The sequence below is a fragment of the Pieris rapae genome, chromosome 6 (genome assembly GCF_905147795.1).
Source record: "Pieris rapae chromosome 6, ilPieRapa1.1, whole genome shotgun sequence".
In the NCBI taxonomy this organism is placed as follows: domain Eukaryota; kingdom Metazoa; phylum Arthropoda; class Insecta; order Lepidoptera; family Pieridae; genus Pieris; species Pieris rapae.
In genome coordinates this window covers 281,273-302,466 of record NC_059514.1, presented here as the reverse complement: position 1 = coordinate 302,466, position 21,194 = coordinate 281,273, and the positions used below count along the sequence as shown (strand labels likewise).

General features: G+C 33.3%; 1 protein-coding gene and 1 non-coding gene across 4 annotated transcripts in view; one reads left to right on the top strand and one right to left on the bottom strand.

Annotated features, from left to right (window-relative positions):
- Positions 1–2,664: 2,664 nt before the first annotated feature.
- Positions 2,665–2,736, bottom strand: Trnae-cuc. Its single transcript has one exon. It is a non-coding gene; the product is annotated as a tRNA-Glu (tRNA).
- Positions 2,737–12,444: 9,708 nt separating this feature from the next.
- The window catches only part of LOC110999840 (brain tumor protein), a 72,609-nt gene continuing 63,859 nt past the window's right edge, over positions 12,445–21,194 (top strand). For all 3 annotated transcript variants that reach the window (XM_022269084.2, XM_022269081.2, XM_022269082.2), the window contains exons 1-2: positions 12,445–12,602; positions 12,729–12,810. The gene's annotated coding sequence lies outside the window, so the exon portion shown is untranslated. The remainder of the gene's footprint in view (positions 12,603–12,728; positions 12,811–21,194) is intronic.

The window sequence follows — 21,194 nt, the reverse complement described above, 5'->3', positions numbered from 1 at the left end:
CAAATACATGGATGAGATAAATTTTTGAGTTTCTTAAATAGAGATACGCAACTATCAATACAGTTTGTTCCACAAATTGCTCTAATACATTTCTTATGAGCATTAAATAATTAAAAATAAGTAAAGATTGATAAGACAATCCTTTACTTATATTTTCCAACTAATTCTGACTGACAATAACTCTTACATAACAATGTCTCTCTAACATAACATAGTCTCGTGGATCCCGGAATCCCTTGAGGTCGCTCCCAGCGTATTTGCGTATAATGCAGTCTTTTCAAATAAAATGTGCATTCCTATGTAATCCGTTGAAACTAACACGAGTCTTTTAGAGAGACAATTCCCGTTTCTTGCATAAAATGTTGTGCTACAACCTTTTTAGGTCTGGGACTCAGATTTCTGTATCTTTTCATGATGATTTGTCAATCTACTAGGCAGTACTTCATCAACCTGACGTACCTGACCCACGCCGTCGACTCCGTTCGAGCGAAAATGCGCACATAGAAAGGAACTCCTTTGGTTCACAGCCGGGGATCGAACCTACCTACGAAATGAGAGTCGCAGGCTGCTGCGCCGATCCTTACATGCAACTGTTATATGAAAATCAAAAGTTGATACTTTCATTCCGATTTTAAATTTATTAGGAATATTAATTTAACAAAAATTGAAGCAAAATGCGTAATGTTTACGTTAGTTAATTAATACGAAACTGGATAGCGATGCCGATGTTGTTAATTTAATTAAAACAAGCACACACTCATTACACGGGGATCAGGTTCAGTTTGATTTCAATTATTTGTTAATCTGTCGGTAATAAAGACGCAGGGGAAAACTATGTTTTATTCATAATCGTAAGACGTTTATATTATTGTTACGTTTATACAATAAAGGCTGGAAGCTGTCGAGTCTATCAATCTAAGGTTTTAAATTACATAGTCATTCAAATACACAAGTGTGTATGCATTCGTTAAAGACACGTCCTCAGAAAACATACATGAATAATTGTACACACTTCCAGGGTTACAGTTTATTTAAAACTGCAAAGTTTTGTGTTGAACTAAACATGTGTATCTTTAATGTCTATATATAACAGATTGCAAGGACTACAATTCATAAAATGTTATATGAATCACAGAAATTTAGTTTTTGTCCTCAATACGGAAAACTGAACTAGGCCGTGACCTTATTTAAATAATAAAGTAATAAAGATTAACTAAAAATTGTGTAAAATATTGTCGCTTCTGTCATAAATGTATTTCAGTGAATTTGAGCGATCCGAAAATAAAGCATATTTCTCAATCATAAAATCTAATAAAAAGATATCGTTATCATCTCGCACAGGCCTACGAACAAAGAGGATGAAATTAAAAAAATAACGGAACTCTTTGCATGAATACCTCTTCATATTCGCGCGAATGTCGTCCCTCTTTATTATCTGTGCTTGGAAAATTGGCGGGAGGTTTTTTCCTTTTTTTGTTACGAGCTGTCGTTACTTGGTCTGTGAAATGTGCAATGAATAGTAATTGACACAAATGCTAGTGAAGTAAGCAATTTGTTTTACTCAGAATTTAGTGTATCAAAATATTTTTTTAACATCATATCGATAGTATAAAGACCTTGAAACTATGTAAAACATTTACTTCTTAATATTAATTTAATTGATATACAACATTTCAAATAAATTACAGTTTTAAGCGATCAAAGGATTTGTCTATAAAATAAATTGAAATCTCTTGTATGAGGACAATTTTAGTAATTTAATTATTAAATATCATGAGAAACAAGTAGAAATGCTTAACTTTCAAGATAAAATTAAAGTAATTTAAATTGAAAGACCTAAGATGTGTTAAAATGTATTCAGGTTCTATTACATTAAATTTATTCAGTCTGACGACCAAATGCTATATTCCATTTAAGAGAGTCCATCTTGTCTAGAGGTTTTGGTGACTTATTATTAATTCAAGGGATCTAGGTTCTAAGCAAGCATGTAGATACTAAAGACCTTTCAAGAGCGCTGAGTTTCCAGACCCATTTTAGAAATTGATTACAATTTAACACAGCTAACATATAATATACGAATATACGTATTATATGTATTAGAAATAGAAAATTATTGATGGAGGGAAAAAATATTTTCAGAGTCATTGTCGTTAATATAGACATTCTACTATGGAAATGGACCTGTTAATATAGACTTTAACATTGAGTCAAAATAACTTTAAACAAATGAACTAATCATAACAATAATAAATCTATACTAATATTATAAAGAGGAAAGGTTTGATTTTTTGTTTGTTTGTATGAATTGAATAGGCTCCGAAACTACTTGGCAGATTTGAAAAATTCTTTCACTGTTGGAAAGCTACATCATTCCTGAGTGACATAGGCTATATTTCATTTTCAAAAAAAATAGGCATCCTTACTAAAATTACGATAACATTAACATTTGTTTATTATTTGATACAATTCTAACAGATGGCGCTAAGTTAAAGGTAGTTTAGTTTAGGTCCGTGTCGTGGTACCAACGTTTCACATAAGTTCTCCTACGGTTTCCCTTGATTAATTTACTACTATGTAATATAACAAAAACCTTAGCCACAGCAACGCTTGGCCGAGTCTGCTAGTACTTAATATTAGGTATTACAGCACAATGTAAAAAGACATTTCCGATACCGGGAATCGAACCCGAGCCTCCTGGGTGAGAGCCAGGTATCCTAGCCACTAGACCATATCGGATACTCTAAGAAACTTTAAATAAATTATATGTTAATAGCACATTATCATTTCGTTTATATTTTACTTAAAATTATTTATTTAATGATTCAAGTTTACTATGATTATGTCGATAATTGACAATATACCGACATAACGTCGATCACGATGATGACGAGGTCCAAGTTGGAATAAGTAATGAGTTTCAGGGTAAGTGTAGGTACTTGGATTCGGTTTTATTCCAAAACTAAAATTAATTGATAGCCATAAGTTTTTCTAAACCATACGCTATAAAGGCGCGTATATTTGTCAAACAATCATATTAACTCACATCTTGATGTATTAATCTATCTTTATGACATTCTGTAGAACAAGAGGTACGTTTTGTACTTCACGGAGACGACGTTGCGGGCATCAACTATGTAGTATATTATTGTGTTAACATTGACCTTGGTTGGACCCTTTAAAATGGTTGACCATTATATTTTTATGGACAAGCCATTTATAAAACTGAAACAAGGAAATAATAATTCATACATTTAAATCCAATAGTTCGACTGAATCTATTTTGATAAATCATGTTGGAGAAATTTTATTTTCCTTGATGGTAATTTAAACAAACGCTTATCTTTTCGACGTGAATACATAAGAGTTGAATGTCGTTTTTTTAATTACCTTAGAGCAAACCTGCAGGAGAAGATTAACTGTCTTATAGAGTTACCTCACGGAAATTACCACCAGGCAAGAGGCGGAAGGAGAGACCATTAGACCGCTGGGAAGGTGCTCCACTCCATAGCAAAGAACCGACAAAAATGGGCATCTTTGGAAGAGGCCTTTACCCAAACCGTTGTTCCCGTTAATTTATGAATAAAGAATATAATAGATATTACTTACATAATCTAAGCTAACCTAATCAAAATCAAATTATTTTTTTTAAGTTACCTATTGTAATATAAAAACTATCAAGTATTGTAAAACAGGAAATAAAAAGGCTTATTATTATTATTATTATTATAAAAATACACTTCGCATTCGAAGTCAATAACTAAAATAGAAATTAATTTCCATGACCTTAAGTTAAAGTTTCGGGGTAAATCAAATACTAAAACTTGTAAAATAAAAGATTCATGTCTACGTTATGTCTACCGGTAATTACAATCTAAAACTTCCCTCACATTAATATTAGAGTCAGCGGCGCGTGACCCCTACCCGCTATGGAACCCTAATTTTATAGCCATTTGTCATTAAAATTTCTACATTAACTGCGCCTGATCACGCGGAAACATAGATGACTGTCCAAATTAATGAGAAGGGATTTATTTTAACAGGAAATCCTTGCCGTCAGCTTTAACATCTTCCATGCATGAAGATTTGGGTCTTACAGACAAATTTTCTGCTAAAACAAATATATTTTTTTGTGGGCAAGTGCGCTACTATGTTTCTCTTAAGTTTTGATTTAAGAGCTGAGCAACATGTACTTAATATTACAATGACCTGACGTACAAAAAACAGACAAATATGTAGTCTTTGGAAAAATAATTGCTCTATATACTTCTTTTAGCAGTAATGAGGCCTTTGATCAATAATTATAGAACATAACATAATTTGGGCAACGCCATGAAGATACGCGTCCTATTTAACACTAAAATTCGTGTTTGTTGAAGCCAACGTAGAGCCCGTGTCCACTACGATCACGTACGAAATTATTCATATGAAAAGTTCACATTGTTTATAGACCAAGAGCTGAATGACTCATATTACTTGAGATTTACTAAAATATTGGAGTTGGATGATGACATTGTTGTCGAGAACTTCCTCGCAGTCGTCTTCAATCAACTTTACGGAAAATATTATAACTAAGTTTTTGATGGATGTATATAGAAGACGATACCTATTGCTTGAGCAAATACTACCATGTCCTAATATATTTAATTAATTTGACCAGACAGACGCTTATATGACATACACCAATGATTCGCTTTTAACCTACTTGAAGTAATAAGTGTTATATAACATTAAACCTCTATTGCCTTATAGACTTCTTATAACATTACTAACTAGTAAAACCCTAAATCACTCTTCAATTTAAATAAAGACGAGTTTCTTGAGCGTTAATCTAGATGTTATAAGGCAGGCAAGACAAGGGATTGATATATTTTAACGATTACAAGACTATTGCCTGAAGATATATAACAGTTCTATATTCAAATGGATCTCAAGTGTTGTGTCAACATTGAAGCAACCACTGTACTAAAATTCATAGTTGGACGAACAAGTTGGTGTGGACACGCGGTCGTCCGGAACGCGCCCGAGTCGGACGTTACTTTTGTTTCTGAAATTCGAACGATCCATTTTTTTTAGATTTTTTAACGTAAAAGCGACGGATGTTTGTTCTGGATACGTGACGTAAACTATTATTTTGTTTGAACGAAATAAATTTGTTCTCGTGAGCTTTAGAATATTTTATTTGTAGGTTATTAAACTGCATAATTTAATGAATAGTCGTAAAAACCATTACACACAGATGTTTGTATACATAAGTTGATTTATTTTTGATTGTATAAATTTTGTATATAATCTGAATTCCATATTAAGAGCCATAGAAATAAAAAGTAGTTAATAATTGTAGAAGTGCGGTTGAAAATTTCTGCTGAGCCAATATTCTGAAATGAAATCGGTTATAATATGGTTATTGACTCAATAAATATTTTATAATTGGGCCATAGACGTTTCTTAATATATTATCTTACGATACTACGTAATTGTAGAACACCTGACAACAAATGGAAAGGATAATAAAGTTTGACTTGGATTATTTCATTAAGAATTATAATTTACGCATAACATACCAAAGTGTTTTATAAATAAACAAATTAGTTCCATTGTAAGTAGAATACTTATGAGTACATACTAAACTAAATACAGTAAAAAATCTATAAAATTGTAGATAAAGTTTTTATTAAACGCACTGGGCGGTAAAACGAATTTTATGCGGGTACAATGCTCGCTTATAGCGTAGTGGGTTCAACTCAATTTATCGATGATATAAATTTTGTATCGATTTAATTAAATCTGACCGGGGAGCGTGTGAAAACATCGCTAATGCAGTTTACCTGATTTAATTAAATTAGAAATATTATTCGATAATATTGACTTAAACTGAATTACATTTAATATATTTATAATATCACTTCGTATAAATTATCAAAGCTAAACTTATAAATATGTATTACATAATTATTCTCTATAATTTTATTGTTTTTCGAGTAATATATTATTAAACTATAAATTGTAAATGTACCTTATCCATATTTCTATTCTAATTATTCTATTGATATTATGATGACGAACGATTTGTATTTTAATATGCTTGTAACGAATTAAGTTAAAAACTATTGGAACAATTTAAAAAATTCTTACACCATTAGAATGCTACAACTACATACAAAATATTGTAAATTTCCAGTTGTAGGAAGCCTTTATAAAAAAATAGCCAATGTTATCTGCTTGTTATAAATTTCTTGCAATAGCATCGATAACTTATATCATCACTAGCTTAAGTTAACAGTGATGTAAACAGAGCTCGACAGATGTTCGACGGTTATATTATACGCCATACAGAGAGACACTTGGAAGTAACACTAGAAACAATATGAATCACTTGATATTCCTCTTGACTTTGTAGATAGACTATTTAGGTTATATTCCGTTGCATCTAGTTGCTTGGAACATATCTAGTTGTGTTTCGAATCTACGTTTGAAACAATAACTACAAACTTTATAGTGCTGTAATAAGTCGTTTCTTGCCCAAAAATAAACTTTATAAATTAATCTACAAATGGTTAATTAAATGCTTACTTCGTTAAAAGTCTGTAAATAAACCCTCTATAGAATTAATGAAACACATAATTTTGAAGCTAAAATTGTTTAGTAAATGTAGAAGTTTGTAACTTTTCTATTAATTATAGCTCTGGTAAGTGAATTTTTTTTTACTGAAACTGAATTCAGACAGTTAAATGTAATGTTATCTTTATTTTTTTCTTTTTTTCATGTAATAGAAGGCAAACGGACAGAAGCCTCATCTGATGTTTAGTGATACCGACGCCCAGCCTCAAAGTGCCAGAAGTGCGTTGCCAGCCTTTTAAGAAATAGTTTGCTCTTTTCTTAAAGGACCCTAAGTCGAATTGGTTCGAAAATACTTCAGTGGCCAACTGATTCCACATAGCGACGCGGATGCGAAAATACTTCAGTATGTGGTAAAAACTGCCAAAAATCCCTTAGTTGTGGAAGGACAAACCTGGAGGTGATAAGGATGGTATTTTCTATGGATAAGTAAGATTTAAAATATGATAATAAGAAAGTAACTTATCGTGCCGATATCATGAACAGCGACGACGAAGAAGATCGAATGTTTCCCGACAGGCGGATTCGAGAACATTTCAGATTATTAAAAAATTGATTTTCCTATGAAGTTTGAAATATTGTATTTAAGATGTGTGTAAAATTTGACTTCACAACATTAGTGCTATGTCACCAAGTCACCAAAAACAGCTGATCGGGCCAAACATGTACAAATTGCCGTGGGTCATAGCTGAATTTCTTTATTTCTGTAATTGATAAAAAATTTTAAATGAAACGCCGAAATATGTATGTCGTACCCAGTTGAGGACGTCGGTCTTTAAATTTTGCTTAAAGTGGTCGCTCTTAATGTGAGCTTACAATGAGTATTTCCTCCTTGAAGTGGAATTAATAAAAGCAAATTTCAAACAAAGTAACAAACCTCAACGCAACGGAACCCCATTTCATCACGCGACGTCGCTCGTCCAATTATTTGCCCTCATTTGAAATGGAAATGTGTTTGCAAATTGCAGCTTTCGGTATTAACCAAGTTTTATTTAGAGGATATTGCACATTTCACAAGTCTTCATATTATTTTATTCACGTATGGAATTGTTTGTGGAAATCGTTAGGCTTTGCTAAGATGAGGTGTCTATAAAAATATTTATCATTAACATACGGTCTGCCAAGTAATTAAGTAGTGTTACGAAGTGTTTGCACTTGAAAAGTCGAAACGTGCAATTATTTTCAATGCAAAAATGCTAAATATATTCCGAATATGTTTTGTAAAAATTTTAAGCTTAAGAAAGCAAATAAAAGATAATTAAATCTATCCTTTAATAACTTTTTCCATAACAACATTCTATGGCTTAAGCCGCGTAAAAAAAGGGTTAGCTAAATGATACATTCTCATATATGAAATAGATTTTAAAATATAATAAGCTGCTTCTCGCAGTCATCAGCCGATAACTACTTCAACGTAATAGCTCAGAAACCTTTTAAAAAATGACTTTAACGAATTATCTATCATTTGTCTTACGTATTTAACATATTTTATTAGGTGACACCGTAATTTGGGCGTCGGTAACAAATTAGTTCGTTAACGAATGCATTCGAAGATTCATTGCGCTAAGCTTATTACAAATGGAAAAATTATATTATTATTAGGCCAAGATACGCTAAACCAACTCCGTTCTACAGAAAATCACAGACATCACTCCATTTTTACCTTTTACATAAAATTATTTTAAATAAATATTGAATGAATTACAAACATAAATAGTTTATGAAAAACATGTATATTAAAGAAGATGAAATCTAAAACTATAAATTTATATATATATATATGATGACCTATAAGACAAATCATTTTTGTTTGATGCATTAATTAATAAGTATTAAGTAACATTATATCCGAGATGAATAAATACGTAAATACGTTTTAGAAAGATATTATATTCTATGACAAGTGAAATGTGCTCTTACACTACAGCTGTAGTCCAGATAATGTTAATACGGGATCGGTATGCAAGGTCACAGGTTCGATGTCTGCTCGATATGAATGCGTAGAATGCTTTTTTGTATTTCTGCTGATTCACCGATGTTTATTTATTAGTTTGAGCTTAATAGTCAACATTTGCACTCTTGTATTCTATTCTTAGACTATAAAAGGTTCCACTGTCGATAAAGATAAAGAAAGTTACGTAAATTCTTCACTCAAATAGGAAGTCTTCAAAACAGATAGCATTTCTACTTAATCAGCTGCCCCAGCAAATTTATGTTTTATACCTTTCTCAGATCTCAGCAGCAAATAAAAAATATACTCGAACTGATCCAGCCGTGTTCGAATTTTGCGCTTGAAACATATTTTGCGATTCGTTTTTATTCATTTAGATAAAAAATAAGGCCATTATTTGTATGTTTTGTTTAACAACACATTATATATACCTTTTAACAAAAAACAAAATAGATCAGTAGTAAATCTTTATTCTGGGGTAGGTGTATTTATGGCCCTTGAGTTCTCTACGATTTATGCTCCCTTGGTGGTTGACCTGTGGATTTAGGGAGATCTTTGAAGGACGGACCTTTACAAGTACAGCCACCTGAAAAAGTTTTGCTAAGGAGTTTGCTTTGATTCGATTATTGATATTATAATTCACTTAAATAGTTAATTTGGTTTAGAGGGTTATTATTTGATTAGATTTTATAAGATTAATAAATGGAATTGAATGACAGAAGACAGAATAAGAGTACAAAATCAAAAATCATTTATTCATGTAGGTAACACAATGTACACTTATGAACGTAAAAAAAGAAACAGTAAGTAGTACCTTATATTTCTTATGAAAAGGCTTCTCAGCCCGTTCTCTCTCTCTCTCACTCTCAGTCAAGTCGTGTCAAATCACAGAAGTATCTAAAGTTTAAAATCTTTATCGTTCATTAGCGTGTATAGATACAATTTTCGAGTTGCGACCGCTTCCAATGACGTAATCCACAGTGTGTTAAATATAATCGGATGCTTTCCAGTAGTAAATTGTTTGTTTTACTTTAAACAATAAAACCGTACTGCAATAAAAATATTAAATTTCATTTTGGTTTACTAACGTTCCTACAAACTCAAATATACGAACGTCGCAGAACGACTGTAGAGATAATTCGATAAAAAAGTAATTAGGCTATTAGTTACCTAATATCTTGAAATAGATTTGAACTCTACATACAAATATTGCATAAAACAAACACGAAGACAATAATTAATTAAAACCAACAAACTTTTTAAAAACAAACTGCTTAAAACAATTTCGGCTGCAGACTGATTTAAATTGCACCGTTCATCTGTCACCCTGCGCTGCACTTCCTACATGTATAGGCAAGTTCAAAATCCCCCAGTCTGGCCGTCTAGCCGTCTGGATTAACCCCTATCCAGGCCTTTCAACCACCCTTATTGCCACGCCATAAGGCCCATTTCCTCATAAGTACCACTACACCTTTTTGTGTCTCGTTCACGGAAGAACTCACCCTATTGTATTCAATTAAAGTCGTTTTTTGTTCGAAGCTGGGACAAAGGGTTCGTTGCTAGGCGTTCGTAGAGGTAGTCATCAACGCGTTAGGAAAATTCGGGATTCTACAAAAGGGTAGCGGAGACAATTTGATTTTAACGTTCGGGAACATAAAAGCTTCTTTAACGGGAAGTAAGTGCTTTAAATAAGAGTGTGTTTATGATAAATGTACTCTCCGGAATACGTGAAGTGAAGTCCTGTCTACTCCAGTGTCGGGGCAGACACCTTTTGTGTTTAACCTGAAAGAGAATTGTATATTCATTCATTTTTCACGTCTTAGAAGTTAGTCTTTATTGTAATTCTCAACTCCTAGGTGGCAGATACATTCAATGATTTAGGAACAAAGGGTCCTGCTTGTAAAATAATTATCAATTAAACAGCTGATGCACATAACTACATTCGCCTCAACTGGGCAACACTCACCACACCTCAACACTTTGTAGGTAAATACCGAGGCATTCGAACTCTGCCTAGGATGATTCTGCGTTGGACAATTGAGGTTGTGATGGTAGTATGGTACCGAAGTTTATTTTCTAGTTGTACTGAGTCATAAGTCTAAAGAATTCATTCAAATTATTATCCATTAATGAATATAAAAAATATATAAATATAAATTTTTTAGATCTAAAAATATTATTTTTCTTCTCTGATGTATATAATAAAAGGGTGTGTCGACGACATCACTGGCTTTGGTACTTTTAGGACTAATAAGAATGTTGTTTATCTAAACTGAAAATCTGAAATCTCTCAAGAATGAAAAATAAACAATTTAGATAAAAAAGTAAAAAATATCGCTTGAGTCCCCCCAGGATTGAGCTCTTACAATTATTATCGGCGAGATAAGGTTTAGGCATTCGGTGTAATCCTCTTTAAAGATGGTTGGAACTAAATATTGATTGCCAGCTTATCCCGATGCTTTGAAGGTGACAATTTTAGTCCGAATTCATCCACTCCAAAGATTGAACCATGAGACCGAACATTAGGTGATTTTTATTTCAATATAATATAAATTTAAGACATACCTACTTATATTTTTATAACAAAACAAAATAATTTGATTATGATTGGAAATCATGAATTTGATTTTCAATCTCAATTATATTAATTGTGGATATGTCAATTTTGCTCTTCGTACAAAACGATATAAATTACGATATGTTTTGCCTCTAAAAATCAATACACTAAGAAAAGAAAGAAAATACATGTTGATAAACTTGCTCTTAAATCATCGGCTTCAAACGACGCGGTGAAATATATTTAGTATAGGTCGTTTATTTATAGTAATTTTCATTCTCGAATCCCAATTAGCAGCGCTGATGGATATACAAAAACAATATTTCTTATTATTATTTACTTTACAATGCTGTCTGGTGTTCGATTTAACATAATTAATGCTGTATTAAATTCGACAAAACAATAAGTATCGTTTATTATTTACAATACGCCTAGACCTGGAAAAACTGTCATGGACGGAAACAGTATTATTATAATGTCTATACTCTATTTCGTAATTTGTTATTACATCTAACAGAGTTAGTCTCTCTTAACAGTCTGTAGTTGTTGACATTGCCAACACGTAATAGTCTGTTCCTACCATAGATTTTTGACATTCATAAGGCATCGAATAAAAATAAAAACAAATTATCCACTTTGATATAAAAAACATTTAAAACGTGTCGTCCTTGATATATTGGCAATAAATAAAACTTTTTATTTGCTTTTGAAATATTTAAAAAAATAATAGTTACGGCGAATCGCAACGTCACGTAGAATAAATGTCACATCCTCTAACGAATATGTCTGAATGTGTACGAATATAATCTGTCAGATTAAAAGGTGGTATATAAAAATACATTTGTTTTTATTATGTTTTAACATCATGGCATAACGCAATAATCAGCGCAGTAGCAGGCTTCATCTTTAACTGAATTTGGAATAGCTTTTTTCCTAAGACGTGGTAACAAAAGCCGACATTATGATGTTATCATAGCTTAAACTAGGTTTAATATGTAAGGTAAAATGATGGAACGTAAGATTCAGTGACGTATTTTTATACCAGTGCCCGTGGCAATGACCGCGGTTGACGCTGCCAGTTCACGGCCGTTTATAAAGAGGCGCTCGGCTCGCATCCTTGTGATACACGTCCGCTGAATATTTCCCTACCTAAACCTCTTTCAAGTTTTTAATTCGACCCGACGAATGCACTCTCTGGAGTATTCATTCTGTGTACGAAAATAAATAAACGGTTGTCGGGGCGCAGGGCGCACCCTCACATGTACAAGCCGCGCACACTAACAAAACGTGGGGCGGCTCACGGCTGAGGCCCAAGGGGCGCTAGTGTCGCTCAGTCTCGTGCCGAACGTCGCTGTTGCTGGCCGTCTCGTATTTGTTTAGTGCGATACAATCGGAGTGATAAACTAGTTACTCCGGAACGACCGGCTATTCTACAGTGCATTGTGAACAAAAACTTCTGTAAAGGTGTATTTTATATTGGTGCGTATCTCTTTTGTGCACAAGGCGTTTACAATTTACATTACAACCACTGGATTCGTTGCGTAGGTCCAAAAACGTAGTTTGTGTTCAAGACGCCGCATTAATAAAATACGTTTCTATTTCCAGATAAACTGAACGGTTTCGGGAGCCGTTATTGAAACAAAGGCATAGTTTATGAAAAGGTGAACTTGTAACAATCGAGAAACAGGTATGTATTTTTTCAAATGTCTTAACGGTCGCCACGTTTAAACAGATGACTAATATTTGATATTTAATTTTTTGTCGAGATTTTGTCATATTTATATGTTATAACGATGTGAATAAATGTGCGTATTTTTCCATTTTAGGTCAGCGACCTCCATTTAGATTTATTGTAGGTAATGTTTTTCGCAAAACTTGCCGTATTATTACTTGTAGACTTACGTAAGCCGGTTTATGGATGGCGATTATAAATTTAGAAGCGTGCAACTAAGATTGATTGGATTATCTTTGAATTGTCTATAAATGTCAAGTTTAAGTATTGCATAAATGCTAATAGAATTCATATTAGAAACTATACGTAAATTTACATATTATATCTTCAAAATATAATTTTATTTTCCTGTTAGCACGTTGACTTATGACATTGAGGGTCCTTGTTCTTCATTCTGTTCAGATTTTAAGAAAAAAGATTACCTGTTGAGCTTGTCATTCTAATCTCGAGCTCAAAAGTAGGTCTTATATGTTACGAATTATTATGAAACAGCCTGCGGCCGCTCACGTAAGCGTAGCCACGCTTGCAATTTCTATACCTACAGACAATGACATGAATAATTTTGCTTTGACAGACGAAAATTAACAAATCGAATGGTATTGTGCAAGATAATCACAAATTGCTGAGTTGTTTAACTATACGAATTGACGTGCTGCATTAATTATTTTCTATTTGTTATTGTTATTACTATCTAGGGTTTTAAAAATAATCTAAAACTAGTAGTTTTAAATAACAAAAGGCTTCAATATTTTGTCCATGTACATGAACATACAATTTATATGTATACAACTTAAAAGTAAGGTTTGTTTATTGATTATAAGCATTGTACTTCAAACTATCACATTGTCTTTTATTTGGAATCATTTGGTTTGGCTAGTATACAAAAAAGAAAAACTTTTGATGCAAACCAAAAGCAAAACATTACCTGATTTTTATGACTGATATTGTATCATACAAGTCAACTATTATTTAGAAAGTTATATTAAGATTCACGGATAGTATTATTAAATGTATAATGAATCAGAGTAGTTCTTTATTCTGTATAAAATAATAATTTAAAATGAAACTTAAAAAGCAAAACAAGATTTTTTATAATACATACATATGTATTTAACATTGTATTCAGCTGCAGAAATTTATAATTTGAAAATCTGTAACTATTTGCTTACTTTACTTAATAAAGTGAATTATTAGTTTATCTCAGAATCCCTTTCATGTATTCTAAGAAACAAACCCAAAAATGATGTATAACTTTAATTAAATATTATTATATCTTGTTAAAGTTACTTAAGTGATAACAATGGTTATAATCTATTTCGATGCAATAATTACTCAATTTCACTGCTAACAATTGTAAGTTGATTTCCTTTCATATTATTTAGCATAAAATCAACAGAATTTTAATACTTTCTGGGTTTAGTTCAGAAATATATATAATATGTAATATTACACCAATAAAAGCAAAGGAATTGGACTTTTAAATTAATTCAAGCAGTGATATATACATATAGTGTTTTGTTACATAATAAATCTTAACTGTCTACTCTAATCTAAAAACAGTATGTAGTTCAATTGTGTGCATATTTTATGTTCAAAATTTTGTTTTTTTTTTCATTATGTTTATAAATTGTACAAAACAACCAGATGAATGTATGTTTACATTTAAAGAATACAGTTTTTAAGTTTTAATGTTTATAATTAACTCATCCTAATCTATAAAGGAAACCGTCTTGGTTCAACAATTTATAAAAAACGGCCACGCCTTTTAACACAAAAGGAAATCGGAATATGTAATTTTTATGTTTCCCACGCGTTACGCTATAATAGCACTTAGGTGAAAAGAGTTTTTGTTTCATACGCATCCTACAACCGTAACAAACGCGAATAAACGTTAAAATAATCTTTACTTATTTTAAAATATCCAAATTCTTACTCATAAACGCTTTCAGCGGAATTAGTTACTTATAGCATGTTAATTATGAAAATTTGTCTGGCGTTGAGGAGTTGTTTAGCTAAAAGACAGTTTAACCAACCGGGTATTAATAAATAATTGTTGGTTAGTGTTGTAGTTACTTCAATTTTACGCCAGGTACTTTGGTATTCAACACAAAACTATTCACGGAAATCTATTCTTGTTTCACTTTCTCCAGTTGAGAGGGAAAGGGACGAGAAATATTTTTGGAAGATCACGATGTTTATTTCCGTCCCGCTTGCTCTTGTATGGAATTGATGTATTCATGGAATCGTTATTTTTAGGTTTTGTTTGCTTTAAAGTAGAAACGATTGTAAAAATACATAGATGCAGTTAGTGTCATAAATAGAGTGGATGTCTAAGATTGTTCACCAAATCGTATTTGCCTTCTGTTTACCTCCTCCTGCCGATACATCAAAATATTGTTTAGTAGGCTGACTTAAAAAAATTGGAAATGGGAAGAGCCAAAACGGGTTAATGTATATTATATATCTCTCATGTCTTATATACTTAAGTATATAACGATTGAATGAGCAAAATAATATCTTGATATAAATAATGTATTAGTAGTAGTCACGGTAAGTATTGCATAGTTAATGGTTGTCACAAAGATTACTCCCTTGCCCTTCATTAATTATCACCTTCTAACGCATAAAATAATAGAAATCTTAAAAAAATATTGCGGGTTTCATCTATTTTAAGCAAAAAGAGAAATCTTTTCTCTTTGTACTATCATGTCATATCATGTATCGATTATACTATCTTTCAATTTCAGTAAGATATGTATGGATATGAAAATAATTACGCGATTTTTAAAGGAAAAAATCCGTAAAATCCTTAAGAATTAGAATTTCGAGCCTTCGGATCTCGCCGAATGGAAGTGCTCCAGAATTTTCTTTTTAGGATACTGTTTTTAACCATTCAAAAGGTACATTGAAATACGATTGCGTTGGATTTTACAAAAAGCTGGTCTGTTGAAAATATCCGATACACTCACTGCCATAGAATTCTCGATCAAAAGAAACTCCACAAACAAAAAGCTCAGCTCGCGGTTTTCCAAACCTATCAAGTATTTTTAATGGAATACGATTCAAATCTAGTAACTTTTATATATTTTATTAGCTAAAAATATTATTTAAAAAGCTGACCTTTCGTTGTCAAATCGAAGCATCTCGAAAGTGCAATAAAACCCGGTCGGTTCAAACGACCAGTTAGAATAAAATTATTAATTGTTTATTGCGTCTTTCTTTTAGTGCAATGTTTTTTCTTTCTTTTGGTAATTCTTTTAAATAGGTCGCCAAACTACTGCACAATTACGAGCGCATTTTTGTGATAACGCTCTATTACTTATCAAATGATACGCAGCTACTAATGCCATTGTAAATTGGACTCTTAAGGTTAAAAGGTTAAGTGGCATTTTGATTGACCGTGGCAGGGGACGGGAGTTCGACTCCGGATCGCTCTCGGCCGGCTGCCAGATCGGTGTTACTGACCTTCCACAATGATTCATTGTGACATTTTCGGTACGAGATTTTAATGCGTTTATTTTCATATTTTATCTTTTTAGCTGTCGAGAATGTTCATGCTAATGGGTTTCCTTTTGCTGTTTTTAAATGTTGCTGATCGAAGATTTTACTGAAAAAGTATTAGGTTATGTATGGCATATGTACTATGTTTGAAAGGAGTTTTGATATTATATTTTATTAAGAGTGGACTTGAATCTTTACCTGAAATTTAAAACCATTTTGCTTTATGTAATAAGAACACTGAACACCGGTAATACTGGACACAAAATGGCGTAAAGTATGACATTACGTAAGCCATAGTAATTAGCCATCATGCGGAGTTCCTATAACCATTTCCCATGAGTTGCGGCTAAACCACATCCTCAGACATTCAGCGAAGGGTCTGGGGTAATTACTGCAATCATTCAATTATGGTGCGTTGGGGTGACCCGCTTGTCTGTCTTTATTTTACGAAATAGTCATTAATAAATTCAAGATTCTGCTGTATTTCGAATTATCCCGTGTGGCGATATAGTCTATATCTTTTTTTAATGCGAACAGTGTATTGTTGGTACGCAAGAAATAGATATTCGTTCTTGACCAGCAAGTTTGAAACTCGCAATAATGAATCAACTACGACCGAAAGCGACAAAACAAAGCATTCTATGTATGACTAACTTCGTTCAATGACTCAAACACTAAATCAGTAACGAGCCTGAATCTACCTTCGAACAAAGATACGGCTGATGACTTGACAAACACTAGACCAGTGTTGCTTGGACCGTTGACTATACTATGTCAATGCTTTCTCTAACTTTAAAATCTCTATTTTCCGCCCAAATTCTAGGATTTCTAATTGTAATATGTGTATTACTATTTCCTTTGACGTTGATCGCTCAAACGTAGGTTGTTCAAAATATTCATGCCGTTGAGCAAATACAATGCTATGTTTACAATATAATCCGCCATTAACATGTTTCTATTTAAAATTCATATAGTACTTAGATGGGCGTCTGTTTTTATTTTCCACGAGCGCGTGTACATGAATGTTGCCAAGAATAATTTTTTTGCTTGGCAAGAGTCGGGATAATCAGAAAACATTGCTCGTATAAACATTATTAAGCGGAGGTGGCATAAAATATATAGATTTACTGTTGAAAGCCGCTTTATATGGAAAATCGTACACTGTTTCTTTATTTGACCTTAATTCAATATTTTATATCAATTACATATGTTTTAGGGCATGTTTGAAATATACGATATGCGAAGTAATTAAATAAAAATAATATCTATTGTGAACACGCAAGGTCGACCTCAGCATTGGCGACCTCAATACGATTAGTAGAAATATGTTACTAATTATAAATATCAGTTAAATTTGCAGTGTTTAAGCTATGGATTATCTAAACTATGGAAGTACTAAGTTCGGACACATAGTGTTCGAATTCGCCTCATTAGTTGATAAAATATATCAATTCAAAATAGTTTAAGCCTCCAGGCTTATGCGAAAATTCAAAATTTCTGTGAAAATTACCCTTTATAAGCTACAGCGTAATCGGCTAAAAGTATGTTAAATTACAACATAGCGATAACGACGTAACAATGCTAGTGTGCTCGATCAAACGGCGCATAGCAATGAGAGGTATTTCTTAACTATGCGAACTACCTTCACTACTAACCTTGGTGATACAGACCTACTTCCTCGTCGACAGTTCTGCTAGTCCGCGACACTTGTGAAATGTCTCCTGCCACGCTGCCTACCAATTTTAAACCTAAAGGTCGCGGCTTATTAATTTATGGAAGAGAATGAAATAGCGACGCACATACTCCTCGTGCGAACTTTATCGTTGTCTTAGCCTAGCTCAAAGCGGTAGAAACGGTGTAAAAGCTGCCTTTGACCGGTTAACTAAAAGCTTTATTACAACATAAGCAATATCCGATGCACTTGCAGCAGCCATAATGTTCTAACTTCAAACTTAACAGCAGAAGTTCACACTTCTAATGGCTTCGCCCGAGATGTGTGGTCGTGTTTAGACAAGCCATTAAGAAACCTCGAAATGTAAGTCTTTGATTGATACGAAACGAGAAAGCTTCGGTGATTTATGTCGGAACGGAAACCACTATTTTGTTGGATCCAAACTCGAAACTATTAAAAACAGGATGTCAGTGTTGAGCAATAAAGTAATTGGTGAATATAAAGTTGAGATTACGTGATTTCCTCGTGGGTTAACGCGCCGCTTACAGAAGTTATTCTGCCGATTGTCGAGGTATACACATATTTCCGCGACTATATTATGTACTCACTTGAACTCGCGTCGTTCGTTATTTAAATCGCAGAACCGACTCTGTTCAAATATTAACATCACAATAGGTGGGTACAATGCATTTACCTGTCTAGCTGAGCACGAAAAACATGTAATAGTAACGAGCGTTCTTTATCTCCTCGCTCGTTTGCACGAGAGCAAGCGAGACGCCAGATCTAGCGCGGCCAGAGAAAACTCGCCATAAAGTATGGTACCGACTCACGCGCGGAGTTGATGACCGCCGGCGAAGGCCGTACAATCGGTCAGACACCAAATGTCACGGTCATACGCAGCGGGCGACAGGAAAAACTGCGTCACAGATGAAAAAACGTGACTCAGACGCCAATGCTGGCCAGTATAGGTTGAGCCTTCTGCGGTGACGCTGGAGTCGAACGACGCGCCCACCTGCTCTAAGACATTTAAAAATACCAAGTCTAAGCTTTGAACTCTGATGTGTGAACAGTATGCGACAACTTCGCTAGGAGAGCGGCAATGACATTGGCTTTATTTAAACACGGAAAGCGGAAGAGCGCGCATCGGTTCGTTGTTCATTGCGGTCTTGTAATGCGAACAATTTTACAATCTTTATTCTAGACGTAATACAGAAATATATTTTCCTCTTTATATTCTGTGCCGCGTATTTCTACTCGTAAACTCGATATAATAACTGGATCGGCGCTCGTTTACGACTGTCAAAATCGTATTTCTAATAATAAAATGTCTCAATTTAGGATGCCAATGTTTTATCACGGGTGTAAAGAGGCGTTATTAAATATTTTTATGTGACTTTCGTGTATTGTGAGCGATGGGGTCCGATTGCGTCGGACATTAGGAGGTTTTGATTACACGTCTTCATAGAAGCGTGAGTCAGTAACACTTAGAGATTGAGACTATTGAAATCTAAGGCACGGTAGAAGGCCAATACGGGAGGCGTCACGCCTTCGTCGATGCGTCGACTCTATACGCATTCTCTTTGTCCATCGTTCTTTGTGTATACCCACTGTACACAGAGTAGCTGAGAACCGAAGATTACGATAAATTTATCTGTATGACAGTGTTTTATTTCTTATGGTTTTATCATCTGTAACATATTAATTCCTTCCGAGGGGTCAAGTTACTTTCTTACCTTCGCACATCAACAACAAGCATATGGATAGAGATATAGATGGAATTTGCGCTTTATGATTGAGATTTGACCAACAGTTTTTTAAATTGTAACGGGATAGACAGATTCTGTCCCGGCCTAGACCTATATTTGGTTACTCTCACACAAATTTGACAGAACAAGATCTGGATTCGGGACGCAGTCTTATATCATGAGATCCGTATTATTGACCCCTGCTACATAACCAGTCTTAATTAAAGTTGTCAAATCAATTTCAGATATTCCTGAGCAGGTCAATACTCTTAAACATTTTTACGCAGTCGGGTAAGCCGTTGACCCTCGGAAACCATGATAAGTCGGCCATGCTTGAAATTACAACGTGCTGTCATTAGCAAGCCTTTTGCATATTTATTTTAGTAAACAAAAGACAGTAGGTACTGCATTAAACTACTCATATTATTATTTAAAATGACTTGTTTGACGGGGATTGGGATAACATATGAATATGTAAAGAGTAGGAGTAGGATATAGGTTTCTTGTTGACCACGATTGCTGTAAAGTTCTAGAATGGTCAAGTTTATGATGTGATAAATTAACGTTTATATGAGTTCTAGGAATCTTTAAATCACCTTATATGGTTATATTGAATATTTAGGTAGTAATCTCAAATTCAAGTTATAACTTGTATAAATATAATAAACAAATGTAAAAAGATAAGCTAAAACACATTTTCACATTTTGACAGGGTTTCTTTGAAGGAACTGTCAATTTATTCCGATATACAAGAAGGTTTGTTGAATCGTCCCTCAGAGGCGCGACTTCGGCTTGTCTTATACCTGCTTATTTTTTATTCAAATTCCTCGATACCTGGGGCAACATAAAACATCCGAAAAGGGTGAGTCATTGTGGTTGGATCAGGTTTTATCGGGAGGGTGAGTGAGCAGATTCACTTACTGTTTAGGTGGTCCGAGCTTCGAATACCAGATAAAAATATCTTTTTCCGTTTCTGCTACTAACGTGTGGTTTGATAAAATTATTAATATTGAAACTCTTTATCTCACTTTTTTAAGGTCACTTATTCATTCACTTAACTTCCCTAAGTAAAATAATAATTATAAATAAATTCAAAGAATTGACTGTCCTTATCATTGAGTTAATTATTGTGTACGGATAATCTTCATATCAATGTTAATATGAATGTATGAATAGTAAACATAGCTAATATTAAATGGGAATTTCGATTAGAATGCAAATATTTCGTAGATATGTTAAATAAATCAATCCCCCGATACCACATTTCAGCTTTGCGGTAAGGGAATTGTGTTGTGGTGCACCGGGCACAACCTGATTTGTTGCCTTTACACGTTAGGTATATGCCTAAAGTTTGTTTTAACTCTATAGGTCTCTATAGCCATGAACTTAGTATGCTTTCGGCCTTTTAACCTAAACAAGAA